A 13,913-nucleotide genomic window follows, 5' to 3' on the forward strand; every position below is an offset into this window, starting at 1 on the left:
TAAATAACATTTAATTTTCATAAGAAGACCTCATTTCTATCCTATCCCTGGGAAGCTGGCAAAGCATGAGAGCATGCATTTTATTGGTAAGTGCAGAATATTTACTCTCCAGCTTCTTGCCAGAGATTATAGTTTCGGAATCTGCTGTCTAATTCTTACCAAAAACCCAGTTTGAGAAAACTATTTATGGAAATTACGTCAAAAACATGAAATTACAGAGCAGCATACTTGGACCACATTCTTTTGGTACATACTCTATGTGCTTTTGGTCTGTAGTTTTCTTGTGATGTTTTTGTCTGGTTTTGGTGTCAGAGTAAGACTAGCTTCATCAAATGAGTTGAGAGGTATTCCTTCCTCTTCTGTTTTTGGGAATTTGTGAAGACTTGGTATTACTTCTTCCTCAAATGTTTGGTAGAATTTAACAGTGAAGCAACATGGGCCTAGGCTTTTCTTTGTGGGTAGTTTTTTAAATTACTAATTCAACATCTTTATTTGTTATATTATGTTCAAATTGTCTATTTCTTCTTCAGCCAGTTTTGGTAGTTTGTATCTTTCTAGGAATTTGTCCATAATCATCCAAGTTATCTAATATGTTAATATATAGTTGTGCATAGCATTCCTTTATAATCCTTTTGATTTCTGTAAGGTTGATAGTAATGTCTCTTTTTTCATTTCTGGCTTTTTTATTTTTTAATTAAATTTATTGGGGTGACATGAGTTACTAAAATTTTATAGGTTTCAAGTATATACTTCCATAATAATCTGTGTGTTGCATTTGTGTGCCCACCACTCAAAGTCAAACCATTTCCCTCACCATATATTTGGTCCCCTAACCCTACCCCACTCACCCCCGTTCCCTCTGGTAACCACCATACTGTTGTCTGTGTCTATGAGTTTCAGTTTTGTCCCACATACAAGTGATATCATATAGTTCTTAGCTTTTTCTGACTGACGGACTTTGCTTAGCATGGTATTCTCAAGGTCCATCCATGTTGTCGTAATTGGCTGTATTTCATCTGTCTCATGGCTGAGCAGTATCCCATAGTGTGTATGTGCCACGTCTTCCATATCCAGTCATCTATCAAAGGACACTTTGGTTGTTTCCATGTCTTGGCCACTGTGAATAATGCTGCAGTGAATATAAGGGTGCATATATCTTTGTGAATAAATGTTTTCAATTTTTTCCAGGAAGGTACCCAGAAGAGGGGTTTCTGGGTCATTTGGTGACTTTATTCTTAATTTTTTGAGAAGCCTCCATATTGTCGTCCATGGTGCCTGGACCAGTTTACGTTCCCACCAGCAGTGAACAAGGGTTTCTTTTTCTCCACAAGCTCTCCAACACTTGTCATCACCTGTCTTGTTGATAATAGCCATCTCTGGCTGTTAGATGTGCTTTTATGAGCTGTCCCTTGGGGGTTATGTCCTCTGCCTTCAGTGAGGCACCTTGCAGGAAAGAGCTGAATAAAATTTATTATCAGAGCTAGTGTCCTGATGTTGTTCACTGCTGTTTCCCACTGATTCCCACAGTGTTTTTTCTTACCCAGAGGAGACCATTCTCTGATCTCAAGTGATGAAAAGCTCTGCATCCCCTGAACAAACGGGATCGTTTCATCCTGTGGGCACTGTGGAGCGTGGAACAGACGGCTTCCTTGCTTTAGTTGCTGGGAAAGCTGAGAGTCAGATATGGGATGCCTACTCTATTAGTTTCCTAGGGCTGCTGTAGCCAAGCACCACACACTTCGTGGCTCAAAGCAGTAGAAGATTACTCACTCACAGTTCTGGAGGTTAGAAGTTCAAAACAGATGCGTCAGCAGGGCCATGCTCCCGCTGAAATCTGCAGGGGAAAGTCTTTCCTGGCCTCTCCCTAGCTTTTGGCGGTGGCCAGCAGTTCCTGGCTTGGAGATGTGTTCCTGCAGCCTCTGCCTCTGTTGTCACACAGCACGCTCCTTGTGTGTCGGTGCCTGAATTTCCCTCTTCTTTTTTTTTAATTGAAAATTTTAAATCTTTTAAAGATTTTATTTATTTATTTCTAGAGAGGGAAGGGAGGGAGAAAGAGAGAGAAACATCAATGTGCGGTTGCTGGGGGCCGTGGCCTGGGTTGCAGGCATGTGCCCTGACTGGGAATCGAACCTGCAATGCTTTGGTTCGCAGCCCATGCTCAATCCACTGAGCTATGCCAGCCAGGGCCATTTCCCTCTTCTTATGAAGACACCAGTCATACTAGATAAAGCCCTACCCTGATGACCTCATCTTAATTTGATTACATCTGCAAAAATTGTTATTTCCAAATAAGGTCACATTCTCAATCCTGGGGTTAGGACTTCAACATCTTTTTGGGGAGAGGGGAGCATGATTCAGCTCGTCACAATGTCAGCTTTTCTGTATGCTAATATTTTATTCTTCTACCTATATTTTCCTTTTGTCATGATTCCATGATTATTTAGATTTTCCTTAATTATATGCATTTTGGCAGGGCCTGAAGGAAAGAAGGCAAAAAGGAAGGAGGAAAGGAGGGAGGAAAAGGGAAAAGAGAGTTCGGAAGCAAAGTTTGCTCCAAAAACATCAGACATGGAACTTGGGAACAGAGTCATAGGAATGTGGGGTGGGGGTGGGCAAGATTGACGGGACAGCACTTTTCTTGTATGGGCCTCATCAGAGCCTCGGAGTCGTTCTCTTGGGCAGATGAGAACAGTGGTTACCAGCTGCCTACAGCTTAGCTGACATAGAGAAAAGTTGGAAGGTAGCTTGAGGAGCCGAGGATTAGGAGGAAAGGGGTATGATCTAGCAACTTTTAATGCCCGCACCAACTGGCACAGTATGGGTCTGGGTTTTGTGGTACTTGAAAGGTTGTACAGTGTTGAGGACCCAGGTATTCTAGTTCCTGGGGACATAGATCCAAAATCATTGATTTAATGCATACAGTCTGCCTTGGGGGACAGTGTCCCTTCTGTACAATGTTATTCCCCACATGGTATTTTAGCTGAAATTTTAATAGGCTATTCTAAAAGTTTGTCAAGCTAGCTGCTTCTGGATGTATAGCTGACCCTTGAACAATGCAGGAGCTAGAGGTGCTGGCCACCCCAGAGCCGAAAATCTGCATGTAACTTTAGACTCCTCCAAATGTAACAACAGTTGTCCCTCAGCGTCCACGGGCCATTGGTTTCAAAATCCACAATGCCCAAATCCCGTATATAAAATGGTGTAGAACAAAGCATATATTTGTCCCTCCATATCCACGGTTGGTTGAATTCACAGATGCAAACCCTAGGGATGTAGAAGGCCAGCTGTATGTTTATTGAAACAAAACAAAACAAAACAAAACAAAACCTCTACATATAAGTGGACCCATGCACTTCAAACCTGCGTTGTTCAAGGGTCAACTGCATATTTTTATAGGACCAGTCAAAGCTACTGAATAAACAAATATTTCAACTTTCATCTCTTCCATATCTTAATCTAGCACAGATGAGAATCTTAACCTTACAGCACCCTGAGAGTTACCATCACTCCACTTACTACTAGAGAAGACACCCTTGTTAGCACCTGGTGGGTAAGTAACACAGGTCCAGAATCCCATCCTGAGGATTGGAGGTTCAGAGGTCTTAAGCTTTTACTTTCTAGGGCCACTCTGGTACCTACTTTCTTAGCTCGGGTTCCCTGAAATGTACCTAAAACAAGGACTAGGGTGCAGGTAGTTTGAGAGGTGATCACAGGAAGCAGGACTAGGGGAACAATAATGAGAGTATAAAAGAAGTGCATGCCAAAATAAAGAGGCTTTGAAAAACTATAAGTAATTGTGTGTCTTATAAATAATGTCTTTATTTTATATTTGTAATTACAATTGTAACAGAACTTATTCTGCAGGATGAACTGTTTTTCATCTTTCCCTCTAGACTTTTTCAGACCCAACTTCCTCATTTTTAAACTTTCTCATTTTCTGTTATATAATATTAGAAAAATGTTAACATAGACTTTATTTTCATTTCATAAAGTCTATGTTATGTTGGTGGTTGACTTTTGGCTTGGAGACTAATGAAATTTTTAAAACTTATCTTTGAAACTTGATGTCTTCACTATAATTATATATGAGGAGGGACACCCCCCCCACACACAAAAAAACCTGGAATTATCTTCTGGAGGGTGGGCGCCTTGTAGTACAGGCTTCCCCTGCTAGGTGAGTGTTCTAGGAACCCATCTGTATCAGTGTGCCAGCTGGCATTGTTGTGAGAGGCTGCATTTAGCTTCAGTGGATTTTTTTTTTTGAAGACTCAACACGTTTGCCCCTTTCATGACGGGTGATTTATGAGCGCACCTGCCCATACTGCTCTAAGTGTTCAGCAGTTTTTGCCCTAAAACGCCATTCCCCTCTTCCCCACCCTCCCTAAAAATCACCTGATTTCACTCCAGTGACTTTTCTTTTGTTTCCTCAGATGAAAAAAATTCCTCAGAGGGAAACATTTTTCTGGATATGGAAGAGATGAAACAAAAAATGGCAGAAGCACTAAAAGGCATCAAAATCAATGAATTCAAAAACTTTTGAGCAGCAGAAAAAACATCTCAATAGTGTATTGCATTGGATAGAGAGTACTTTGAAGGTGACTAAAGTTTAAACATGTAAGATTAAATACACACTTTTTAATAAATAAATTCTACGTATGTTTGGGTCCCCTCATATATGCCAGCCTCTTTTTACTTGAAGCAAAACCAAGCTTGGAATTCATCCTGAACATAATTTTAAGCAAGAGAGTTATAGAGTGGGATTTATATTTTAAATATACCACTTCAGGGAAGTAGGGGGAATGTGTTTGAGAAAAACAGACTAGAGATAAGTACCAGTTGGACCATTGCATTGTTGTGGGCCAGAACTGAGATATTTTTAAGATTCAACATGTTTAGTAGGTAGCAGAAAGGAATAAACAAGAAATGGGTGGATAATGGAACTGGTTGAAAGTAACTGCAGTGTGGTTCGTAGTTCTCACGTCTCCCTGATATCCTTCACTGGCCGTGGTGTCCTTGCGGACACCAAGGCCACCATCTCTGTGGTACTCAGCTCTAGAGAGTCATGCTCCCCATGTGACGTTTTCCAGGTCACTGCGCTCAGAGGGAAACACTTGTAGTAGAAAGAAATGGCTCCCTTTCTACAGGAATTCTGAGAGAGGCCTTAGACATTGATTTCTATTTTTCAGAACTATTAGGGGGAAATAGTGTAGGAATTTATCTCAGAATTTTACCCCCTTTTCAGAAGCCACTAGTCCCTCCTCCTGTATTTGGTTCTGGTTTTTGTGCATCCATTCCCCATAAGTGCTGCATGCCCGTGATTGTGGGGGGCTTGCAGATTATCCAGGCAGGACCCACTTGCTGCCATCTCATGTTTTTCTTCTCCTGGGGCTGTGAAGTGCCCGGCAAAGCCCCATGATGCGCTTCCTGGTGGCTTCCCTGAGCCCCACCCACATTTGCGATTTCTGGTAACATGCACATAGTTGAAAGAATAGTCAGAATCAAACCTACATGCTGTGGGACACCAAGGAATGTTTATGTCTAAAAGTAGAGACTACTTTTTTCTTTTTTGCTACCACATCTTGAGAGAAAAGGTGAAAAAAGAAAAAGGAAAAACAGAAAAAACAAGGCAATATGAGTGACAGCATTGCAGGCCTTCCTGTCTTCCTGTTCGTACTCACACACAGGGGTCTGTAGCTGAGGCTTATGCTTGGGAAGCAGACCCAGCAGGAGGAGACATGGGAAGAGACGTGGGAGGCAGCCCTGCATGGACAGCTTTGTAGAGTGCTGCTCCAGTGGCCCTTTGCTCAGAGTGCTGGCAAGGGTGAGGGTGGGGGAGCTCCTCCATACTGCTTGTTTAAAGGGCCAATGTGACCAGAATGACTGGTTAGAGCAGCTGGAGGCTTATCTTGCTCACCACAACTCCAGGAGTCTGTGACCCCAGCTGTGGTCAGGGTTGATGTGACCTGACCCTGGTGGTTAGACATTCTACACAAACCTCAGAGCTTTTTTACATACTCCTTTCGCCAAAGGAAAAAGACACACTTGTCCAAAAGAGCTGGTTTGGCTATTTTCTGAGATGATCATAAAAAATAACAACAGCAACAGAAAAGCTTTGATTTTCTTTTGTGTCTGCTTTGCAATAGGAGAAGAGGAAACCATTGTATGTGGGACTTGGGGATGCAAGCAGAAGTCTGACCCACAGATGTAGGGTTGATCATCCTGTCCTCAGAAACCAGATCGGAATGCTGTGGCCGGTTGGTTTTGGCTGGATCTACTTGGTGTGATCCAGCCTGCCTGGATTTGTGAATGACTTAATCAATTGAGAATCTTCCTCTCTGCCCAACCAAACCTCATTCTCAGTCTTCTTATGAAGACTTTGTAGACTATACCAGCATACAAGGATTTCTGTCATCCAGATTTCCCCTGCCCTCCCAGTCAGCACCATGCACGTACATGTTGTTTCTTAGAAGCTAGCCTTGTCTTCGTGGCTCAGCTATAATGATCTCAAGAGCAAGAACCAGTTTTCATATTGTATATATTTTCCCCCTAGCATAGTGCTGAGCAAATAGGAGGTCTCAGTAAATAGTTGGAGGGGTTGAAAATTCAAAGCATATTCTCTACCACTTACATGAGGTCCCCAGTGTAGTCAAATTCATAAAGACAGAAAGTAGAAGGGGGTTGCCAGGGGCTGGGTGGGGAGAGTGGGGATTTAATGTTTAATGGCAATGGTGACAGAGTTTCAGTTTGGAAAGATGAAAAAGTTCAGAAGATAGATGGTGATAACAGTTGTGCAACAGTATGAATATACTTAATGCCACTGAAACGTATATTTTAAAAGGGCTATATAGTAAGTTTTATGTATATTTTACCACAATAGAAAATAGATTTTTTCAGAAAGGCACATACTGTAGACCTCTGAGGCTTTTCCCTAATTTTACCCTCAACTGGTGCCCACGTGCAGAATCACTGTCTGTGTGTGAATGAAACCTCCAGTGTGATGGGCTGGCTGGACAGGCTCCAGATACTTGCTCAGCTTCCTAGTTGCTAGCTCCATTTTTAAAGACATTGGAACATTTGCATCAAGCTTTTAGTTTAGATTTATTTTTCTTAGTTCATACCTACACAAGTATGGTTAGGAGGGAGCCCAGATCTACACCAAGCAGTATTAAAACTGCCCTCAAAGTAATGGAAAAAGGCTAGTGATGGTGTGAATATGGGCAAGTTACTTAAGGTCTCAAAAAATCGAGCCTGTAATTTTGTTTTGTTTTGTTTCTCATCTGTAAAATGAAGATAAGTATACATAGGCCCTTCTTCCATGGAGTTGTGAGGATTAACCGAGGTGAATTACGTGAAATTCCTCATAAAGCATCTGAGACAGAATAGAAGCTGGAAAATACGGCCCATTGTTTCTGAGTGGCAGCAGAGAGTTCTTTGATTTGTGGCTTCAGCTTGATCTTGAGAAGAATGACAGTAGACCACAGGACTTGGTAGACTAGCAGTGCCTTGTCTGGCACTGTGATCCCACATGTAACCAAACCCCTGGAGGGCATGGGGTTGGTGGCTGCAGAAGCAGCCCGACCGGGAGAGGTAAAGACTTCGGGCTCTTTCTCTCAGACCGACTATCCCCACTCTGCCAGAACGCACGATCCCTGCTATGCTGTCTTTCTTTAGTCTAAATTTTAAAAAATCCTGGGGAAGGACTCCAAGAGACCAGCTTGGCTAGTCTTCTCACTCACGTGGTCAGGATGCCACCTCATTTGGCTGCTCTCACTTGACCTGATGTTGGAGTGGTGGGGGGCAGTTTTCAAAATAAAGAGGTTGCTGCCTCCTGTAAGAAGACTTTTGGGCAAATAAAAATGAGGTGTTCACCCACACTGACCTTCATGCTCTAGGCAAGCCAAAGAAAAAACAGTACAGATGAAGTATTACAGAATTGTATACTTGAAACCTATATAATTTTATTAACCAATGTCACCCCTTAAAATAAAAAAAAAAGAAAAGAAAGAAAAGAAAAACAGCCATGGCTCCCACCTTCTAGGATCTTGTTCTTCAGTGACCAATGACCCACATGGCATGACAGTTGGTTTTCAAAGGATAGGTGCCTTCTGTTTCTTCTTTTCTGAGGGACTTGAACTCATTGATCTTAAGGTATTTTTCAAGTTGGCATCTAAAATGATTTGACCTTGGTTTACTTATCAGGTTGTAAAAAAGAAAATGCTTAATTAAAAATACTTGAAATAAACTCAAGGCTACATTAACATTTCATGCAAACTTCTAAACAGAAGCTATTTTTACATTCCTCTTTACTAGTATGATATACTGTAGTTATTTCCCCCATGACTCAAAATTATGGGATATTTTCCCCCTTTCTTTAAATAGTCCTCAATTTGAATGTAACACAGAGTTCCCATTTTCCCCATAAATTACATATTTATAGCTCATGGGAATAGCTACGTGTCTCTTTAAAGTACTTCTGCATTTGAATTATAGAGAAAGTGACTAAATAGGATTCTGAACTTTGGGTGCTCTCAAGGTAGTGCGAACAGAGAGAACAGGACTCTGTGTGCTGGGCCTGGGTCCTCTCTGCTATGAGCCTGTCCCCAGCTGCATGGGCTTCAGCTGGGGGAGGAGGGGGAGGATGGGCCTGAGTTCAGGAGCAGAGCTAGTTCACCAGCAGAGGCAGGGTTGCAGTTAAAAACATAGACTTTGACCTCATGTGCAGTGGTTCAGCTCTGCCTTATACTAGTTCCAAAGCTTGGGATGTTTTCTTAGTCTCTTTGCTCCTGTTGTGTTTTCCTCTCTAAACTGGCATAACGGGAGTTGTGCTTAGAGTTACGGTAAGAATCAGATAAAGTAGCACATGCTTGGCATGGAGTGAGTCATCAGTAAGTGATGGTTATTGTTCTTGAGTGAGTCATAAAGCATAAATGACGAGGATGTCTTCTCTTTCCCGTACCCTTCTTCCCCTTCTAGTTTATTTCTTTGGAAGCCTAGTGGCTACCTCCTAAAATCAGCTGAGCTGATATTAGGAAGTGCCCTTCATTCTCTTAGAAAGCTGAGTGTGATGCCAGGTAGGGGAGCAGAGAGTTAGCTTTATGTCTGCCTCTGGTGTAAGTCTCATTTGTGGGTTCATGTGGAGCTAGTCCTCTCTGCCGCAGTAAAAGACCACAGGACGTACTGGGAGCCAAGTATATGTTTGCCTGGAAGGTCTTCAGTAAAGTAGTTGCTGCTTTTACAATCCTACACCCTAGGTGACAATGGGCAGCTGGTTGAGCATTGAGGGACTTGTTTTTTTAAGCATGAATTTACAGTACAATTTATATTTAAAATACTTTAATTTTAAATCTACTTTATAATGGGTTTTGAAAATTGTATACAGCCATGTAAGCCACACCTCTGTCCAGATACAGAATATTTTCATAAGCCCCCAAATTTTCCTTATATCCTGTTCAATTGATCTGTCTTCTTGCCCACTCCTAGACAACCACTGATTAGCTTTCTATTACTATAGAAGAATTGCATTTTCTAGAATCTCATATAGTAAATGGAATGTGTCAGGCTTCTTTTATTTATCATAACGCTTTGAAATTTACCCACTCATTGCATGTATCAGTGGATTCTCCCTTTTTGTTGCTGAGTTTTTCCATTATATAGACACCAAAATTTGTCTATCTGTTTTCCTGTTGATGAATATTTAAGTTGGTTTTCACAGATAACATTATTGTGTCATAAAATACTAAGGAATCTATGGAGTTCCACACACAAAAACGCTACAAGAACTAATAAGTTGAATTTACCAAGGTCATAGACAAAAACAATACAAAATTACTATACAAACTCAATTAATTTGTATTTCTGCACATCAGCAATGAACATTTGGAAAATAAAATTAAAAATACAATTTCACTTACAATACTATTTTAAAAATTACATACTTTGGAGTAACAAAGCATGTGCAAAACCTATGCGCAGGTTCTAACTTGACAAGCTGAGTCTAAAGTTTTTTTTTTTATTTCTTTTTAGGCAGGGAAGGGGGTCGGAGAGAGAGAGAGAGAGAGAGAGAGAGAGGGAGAAACATCAGTGTGCGGTTGCTGGGGGTCATGGCCTGCAACCCAGGAATGTACCCTGGCTGGGAATCGAACCTGGGACACTTTGGTTCCCAGCCCGCACTCAATCCACTGAGCTATGCCAGCCAGGGTAAAGTTTTTATGGAAAGGAAAATGACCTAGAATAAACAAGGTGTTTTCAAGACTTTCTATAAAACTATATTAAGCAAGACAGTGTGCTGATATTAAAAGGATAGACATGTAGATCAAAGGCACAGAGATAGTCCAGAAATCGACCCACAGATATGTGGCCAAGTGATTTTTCAACAGATGTACTGCAGCATTTCAATGAGGAAAAAATATGCCTCAACAAATGGTGAACGATTAGATATCCATTGTAAGTATTGACCTCATAGCACACTCAATAATTAGCAAAATATATAATAGATAACGTGTAAAAGTAAAAGGTTTAAAACTTTTAGAGGAAAACCTAAGAAAAAAATCTTTGCAACTTTGATATAGGCAAATATTTCTTAGATAGGACACAAAAACCATAAATCATTAAAGATTTACTTGGTAAACTAAGCTTTTATAAAGCTAATACTTCTGCTTATCAAAAAATGCTATTAGGATTGGGAATTTCCAGTCAAGATGGAGCTATAGGTAGACATGGTTCACCTTGCACACCTGCAAAAAGAAGTACAACTAAATTTCAAAACAAATAACACTCAGAACTGTCATAAAATCAAACTGTATGGAAGTCTGATAACCAAGGATTTAAAGTAGCCACAATCCTCCAAATGGGTAGAGTGGCAGAGACACAGAGAAAGGGTGGAGAGGTGAGGAGACTCAATGTGGCACAGAGAGACTGCAGTGGTGGCGGAATGGGCACAGGTGGTCCCACATTCCTGTGTGGTGGATAAAAATAAGGAGGGATATCTTGGGAGCAAGCAGTGCCAGCCCCAGGCCAGACCACACAGCCCAGGGTTCCAGTGCCAGGAAGATAAATCCCTATAACTTCTGGCTATAAAAACCAGTGGGGGATGGGGTGGCAGAGGAAACTGGAATTTTAGGAAACTTTGCTTAAAGGGCCCACTTGGTCTTAAAACATACACACACATCCCCACTCTGGGATTCAACACCAGAGCAACAGCTGAAAGGGTGCCAGTTGCATATGGGGAGTGGGTGAAGTAACTGGAAACAGGTCAAGTGCCAGGCAAACCCTCAGAAGAAAGGCATCAGCACAGTGCCCTCTCTTAGCCCTTCCCCACTCTACAGAGCCACAAAACAGTGAAGCAGGTTGCCCTACCATAGTGATTACCTAAGGCTCTGCCTCACACAGTTTACAGGTGTTTTTTACAGGGAGTCAAAGCAGCTCTACCTAATACACAGAAACAAACACAAGGAGGCTGCCAAATTGAGAACACAAAGAAATACAGCCCAAATGAAAGGAACAAAACCCCAGAAAAATAGCTAAATGAGATGCAGATAGCTAACCTATCAGATGCAGAGTTCAAAACATTGGTGATCAAGATACTCAAAGAACTCAATGAGTATGGCAACAACATAAAGGCAGAAATGAAGGTTACAGTAGGTGAAATAGAGAAAAATCTCCAGGGAACTGACAGTGAAGGAGAGGAAGCCAGGTTTCAGATTAATGATTTGGAACATACGGGAGAAATAAACATTCCACTGGAAAAAGGAAACAAGAGTATAAAAAAATGAAGATAGTATAAGCAGACTCTGAGACACCTCCAAATGTGCTAACATTGGAATCATAGGGTTGCCAGAAGAGGAAGAGCAAAAAATTGAAAATTTATTTGAAAAAATCATGAAAGAAAACTTCCCTAATTTGATGAAGGAAATAGACTTACAAGTCCAGGAAGCACAGAGAGCCCCAAACAAGTCAGATCCAAAGAGGAGCACACCAAGACATATCATAATTAAAATGCCAAAGGTTAAAGATAAAGACAGAATCTTAAAATGATCAAGAGAAAAGCAGTGAGTTACCTACAAAGGAGTTCCCATAAGACTGTCAGCTGATTTCTCAAAAGAAACTGACAGGTAGTATTCAAAGTGATGAAAAGCAAGGACCTACAACCTAAATAATTCTATCCAGCAAAGCTATCATTTAGAATAGAAGGGTTGATAAAGTGTTTCCCAGACAAGGTAAAGCTAAAGAAGTTCATTATCACCAGGCCATTATTACATGAAATGTTAAGGGGACTTATTTACGAAAAAGAAGAGGATCAAAACTATAAACATTAAAAAGGCAAGAAATTCACAATTATCAACAACTGAATTTAAAAAGCTAAGCAAACAACAAGAACAGGAACAGAATTATAGGTATGGAGATCATTTGGAGAGTTATCAGTTGGGAGGGGGAAAGGGGAGAATGGGGAGAAAGGTACAGGGATTAAAAAGCATAATTGGTAGGTGCAAAATAGGTAGGGAGGTGTTAAGAATAGTATAGGAAATGGAGAAGCCAAAGAACTATATGTACCACCCATGGACTTGAACTAAAGATGGGGATTGCTGGAGAGAAGGGGGGTACCAGGCAGAGGGAGCAAGGGTGGAAAAATTACGACAACTGTAATAATATAAACACTGTAATAAAATATACTTAAAACACTATTAGGAAGATGAAAATGAAGCCACAGAATGGGAGAAAATATTTGAAATATATATATCGGACAAAGGACTTGTGTGCAGAATATGTAAAGAACTAATACAACTCAACCATGAAGACAGAAACCAATAAAATACAGGCAAAATATTAAAAAAGACACCTCATGAAGTGAATGACCAATAAACACATGGAAACACCTCAACCTCATTAGCCATTATGAAAATGCAAATTAAAATCAAAAGGAGATACCCCTTCATCCTCACTAGAATGAGCAAAATGAGAGACAGAACAACTGAGTATCAGTGAGCTTGTGCACACCTGAAGCCCTCATGCATTGCCAAATAGGAGTACAAAGTATTACTGCTACTTTGGAAAACATTTTGGCAGTTTCTTAAACATATACTTACCATATTATCTGGTGATTCCATTTCAGGTATTTATCCAAAAGAAATCAAAACATTCATCCACACAAGAACTTGTACACAAAGTTACTTTGGCTGCAGAATAAAGAATGGATTGTAGAGAGATGGGCACGAGCCAGAGACATACTGGCATCTAGGAGGTTATTGCAGTAGTTCAGGCAAAGAAGAAAGCTTAGACTTGAGTGGAAACTGAGGAAATGAGAGGTGCCTGAGAGGCAGAATCAGGGCTTATTCACATGGATATGGGGATTGAGGGAGTGTTGTAAGGATAACACTGAGGTATGAACTTACTCGACTGGATGATGTTGCTGCCACTCAATGAGCAGGAAGATCAGGAAGTTGGAAATGTCCATTCACTTCTGCAGTGACCCCTACCCTCTACACCATGGCTCAAACATGTCAATTAAATTTGAAATCTGGTATCCGTAGAGGAGATACATATTTGGAAGGGGAGCAAGGTATTTTGAAGCCTATGAAAATATATTAAAATATGCAGTCCTCCTTGACTACACATGGGCATTAAAGGAGAAACACATGTTTTAATTAAGTAAATTACTGGGAAGACATGCCAATATTGAGATTCCAGAGAGGTGACAATTATATATTTCAAGGTGTTTTGCAACAAACCTCTGCAACACATTGTCTAATCTATGTGTCATAGCTATTTATCATCACAGCTGTGTGAGGTAGATTTTTTTCTGATACCTGTTTACAGATAAGAAATTAATCCCAGATTTATTGATTTGCTCAATGATAATAAATGCTGAAAGGGGTTTTTAAACTTAAATCTCCTGATTCTACTCTCCCCATCTCTTC

The sequence above is a fragment of the Phyllostomus discolor genome, chromosome 3 (genome assembly GCF_004126475.2).
Source record: "Phyllostomus discolor isolate MPI-MPIP mPhyDis1 chromosome 3, mPhyDis1.pri.v3, whole genome shotgun sequence".
NCBI lineage: Eukaryota > Metazoa > Chordata > Mammalia > Chiroptera > Phyllostomidae > Phyllostomus > Phyllostomus discolor.